This window comes from Armigeres subalbatus, chromosome 2 (genome assembly GCF_024139115.2).
Source record: "Armigeres subalbatus isolate Guangzhou_Male chromosome 2, GZ_Asu_2, whole genome shotgun sequence".
Taxonomy (NCBI): Eukaryota; Metazoa; Arthropoda; class Insecta; order Diptera; family Culicidae; genus Armigeres; species Armigeres subalbatus.
In genome coordinates this window covers 227,803,871-227,808,075 of record NC_085140.1, presented here as the reverse complement: position 1 = coordinate 227,808,075, position 4,205 = coordinate 227,803,871, and the positions used below count along the sequence as shown (strand labels likewise).

At 39.6% G+C, this 4,205-nt stretch overlaps 1 protein-coding gene across 1 annotated transcript in view; it reads left to right on the top strand.

Moving 5' to 3' along the window:
• Positions 1-458: 458 nt before the first annotated feature.
• The window catches only part of LOC134211817 (centromere/kinetochore protein zw10), a 71,154-nt gene continuing 67,407 nt past the window's right edge, over positions 459-4,205 (top strand). The window contains exon 1 of the mRNA XM_062689093.1: positions 459-638. The gene's annotated coding sequence lies outside the window, so the exon portion shown is untranslated. The remainder of the gene's footprint in view (positions 639-4,205) is intronic.

The following is a 4,205-nucleotide window of genomic DNA, read 5'->3' as shown; positions in this document are numbered from 1 at the left end:
CGGTATTTCGAATGATTCCATAAACAATTCTACTTTAATTTTCAATACTCAAAAAATGATAGCTAGAAAAATAGTCGTACAATACCATTCTATTCGGGTATGAGATAACCCCATGAAAAAATTCACAAAAAAAATCAAAGAAAATTCAGGTGGTATTCAAAAAGCTGTGAAAAATTAGGTTAACCGGGAAATTAAAGAATACCACCCGTGTAAAAAAAAATGTTGGGTGTATTGGTAAAGCCGCTCTACCAATAATATGGGTAAACTTTACCAACTTTCTCAGTAAAGTTTACCCATAATGTTAGTAAAGGATGCAATACCCAAATATGGGTGAATTGATTACCCATAACTAGTTAAATTGATCTAAGCGTGTATCTTGCACGCATGCAAAGGCCTTTTAAAGTTTATTGTTCGTATTCTTATGTAGTTTAATATCATTGTGTATTTTTGTGTTGACACCTGCCCCTCCAACCAAACGTTTATTTTGGTGCAACCAACCGTGCAACTGACAAAAATATTTAATATCAGTTTAGTCTGTGTATAACAAAAATTGTAAATTAAATTGTTTCGCGTAAACGAATTGTTTGACCTTTTCATTAGGTGATACTGCCAATTAAACAGCGTTGTTTGTCGAAAAGGTGAGTAAACAAATAAAAATTGAATTACAATAGTAAAAATTGTAACATTTCTGCAACGATAAACAGTTACTACGCGTATACAGTGAAATAGGTACGCAGCCAACCTGCTGATTTGATATCGCATGAAGAAGTATGACGAAGAAAAGATTGAAATGAAACTCTTTTAGAAGAAATTTTATATATATCATATATATTATATAGCATCAACGCAGATCTTGCAGCGGTGGTCGGGTGGTCAAAGATTAGCTGTTTATTCCCTAACCCAAAGAAGACGCAAGCGATCGTTTTTAGCAAGACGGGCTATGGTTCACATCAAGTTCCAAGCATCCTTAACGGAACTTTAAAGTTCACTTAAAGTTCCGTTACATACAAAAAATTACTTAAAATGAGAGCTGATTAAGCCAAAATAGCCCTTCTTATCCGAACTTCTGGTTGCTTGGGCAGCCACTGCCAATAATTCATTAAGCCCCTTCATCGAAAAAATATTTGGTAGGCGTAGTAACGGACACCTTCCTACATAACCGGTACCAAAAAGTTTTTCATGAAAAGTTCCTAATGAATCAGATACAGTGGCTGGTTTCCTACCCGCCGCTGCCGTACCCAGGCGCTAACGTATATGTAAAAATAGCCGGCAAGAGTTAACCACCTAAAGTTTGTATGGCGAAAGACATCTAACGCGGGTTTTCTCAACAGTAGGAACTTTTTACGAAAAACTATTTGGTACCAGTTATGTATGAAGGTGTTGGCTACTTCGCCTACCAAATATTTTTTCGATTAGAGTGCTTACGCCATACTGATTTTCAAAAGTTAACTCCTAGTGTGCCGCTGCAAGCACGCTCAAAGCAGGCGATTCATTTTGAGAAAACCCGCGTTAGATGTCTTTCGCCATACAAATTTCTGGCGGTTAACTCATGCTGGCTATTTTGCACATATACAATAGCGCTTGGATGTGACAGCGGCGGGTAGAAAATCAGCCACTGCCAATAATTCATTTTAATGAATCAAATACAGTGGCTGGTTTCCTACCAGCCGCTGCCAGCACCAGGCGCTAACGTATATGTGAAAAATAGCCAGCATGAGTTAACCATCCGAAGTTTGTATGGCGAAAGGCATCTAACGCGGGTTTTCTCAACAGTTGTAACTTCCAACGAAAAACTATTTGGTACCAGTTATGTAGGAAGGTGTCCGCTACTACGCCTACCAAATATTTTTTATTAAGGTGCTCGAGATATTAAACATTAGATGCTTTTCGCCATACTGATTTCCAAAAGTTAACTCCTAGTGTGCCGCTGTAAGCACGCTCAAAGCAGGCGATTCATTCATTGTAATTTTTATTGTAAACGATAACCGGTTAGTTTACCCTGAGAAGTTTACCTTATTATCGGGTCAAAGAGACAGCGTTAAAAAATCTACTAGAACATTGGAAAGAAAAATTGTCCGTAAAAGAAAAACTGAAATAATGAATTATTGGCAGTGGCTTATTTTCTACCCGCCGCTGTCACATCCAGGCGCTATAGTATATGCGCAAATAGCCAGCATGAGTTAACCACCAGAAATTTGTATGGCGAAAGACATCTAACGCAAGTTTTCTCAAAATGATGAACTTTTCATGAAAAACTATTTGGTACCGGTTATGAAGGATGGTGTCCGCTACTACGCCTACCAAGTCTTTTTTCGATTAAGGTGCTTAACAATGAATCGCCTGCTTTGAGCGTGCTTACAGCGGCACACTAGGAGTTAACTTTCTGAAATCAGTATGGCGAAAGGCATCTTAGGTTCGATTTCTCAAAATTAAGCACCTAATCAAAAAAATATTTGGTAGGCGTAGTAGCGAAAACCTTCCTACATAACCGGTACCGCAAATAGTTTTTCATGGAAAGTTCTAATTTTGAGAAAACCCGCGTTAGATGTCTTTCGCCATACAAATTTCTGGCGGTTAACTCTTGCTGGCTATTTGCGCATATACGATAGCGCCTGGATGTGGAAGCGGCGAGTAGAAAATCAGCTACTGCCAATAATTCATTTTGAGAAATCGAACCTTAGATGCCTTTCGCCATACTGATTTCAGAAAGTTAACTCCTAGTGTGCCGTTGTAAGCACGCTCAAAGCAGGCGATTCATTTCTACATAACCAGTACCAAATATTTTTTCATGAAAAGTTCCTAATGAATCGCCTGCTTTGAGCGTGCTTACAGCGCACCAGAGTTAACTTTCGAAATCAGTATGGCGAAAGGCATCTAAGGCTCGATTTCTCAAAATTAAGCACCTTAATCCAAAAAATATTTGGTAGGCGTAGTAGCGGACACCTTCCTACATAACCGGTACCAAATAGTTTTTCATGAAAAGTTCATAGTTTTGAGAAAACGCGCGTTAGATGACTTTCGCCATACAAATTTCTGGCGGTTAATTCATGCTGGCTATTTTGCGCATATACGATAGCGCCTGGATGTGGATGCGGCGGGTAGAAAATCAGCCGCTGCCAATAATTCATTGTTGTGGGATTTCCTGAGTTATGCAGTTGTGCGATATTCTGTACGATTTGTTTTCAATGAATCACATACAGTGGCTGGTTTCCCACCCCCCGCTGCCAGCAGCAGGCCCGAACGTATATGCAAAAATAGCCAGCATGAGTTAACCACCTGAAGTTTGTATGGCGAAATACATCTAACGCGGGATTTCTCAGCAGTAGAAACTTTTCACGAAAAACTATTTGGCACCAGCTATGTAGGAAGGTGTCCGCTACTGCGCCTACCAATTATTTTTTCATTTGGGTGCTTGTTTTCGAGATATTAAACCTTAGAGGCCTTTCGCAATACTGGTTTTCGAAAGTTAACTCCTAGTGTGCCGCTGTAAGGACGCTCAAAGGAGGCGATTCATTAAATCTGCTAAACGAAACCTTGAGCAGAAAATGAATTATTTGGAGTGACTGATTTTCTACCCGCCGCTGCCACATCCAGGCGCTATCGTATATGCGTAAAATAGCCAGCATGAGTTAACCGCCAGAAATTTGTATGGCGAAAAACATCTAATGCGGGTTTTCTCCAAATTAGAAACCTTTCATGTGCTTTCACGAAAAACTATTTGGCACCAGCTATGTAGGAAGGTGTCCGCTACTACGCCTACCAAATATTTTTTCGATGTAGGTGCTTAATGAATCGCCCGCTTTGAGTGTTCTTACAGCGGCACACTAGGAGTTAACTTTCTGAAATCAGTATGGCGAAAGGCATCTAAGGCTCGATTTCTCAAAATTAAGCAGCTTCATCGATAAAATATTTGGTAGGCGTAGTAGCGGACACCATTCTTCATAACCGGTACCAAATAGTTTTTCATGAAAAGTTCATCATTTTGAGAAAACTTGCGTTAGATGTCTTTCGCCATACAAATTTCTGGGGGTTAACTCTTGCTGGCTATATGCGCATATACGATAGCGCCTGGATGTGGATGCGGCGGGTAGAAAATCAGCCACTGCCAATAATTCATTTTGAGAAATCGAACCTTAGATGCCTTTCACCATACTGATTTCAGATTATAAATAACAACTCGCCTATTTTTCAAACGATACGTAACC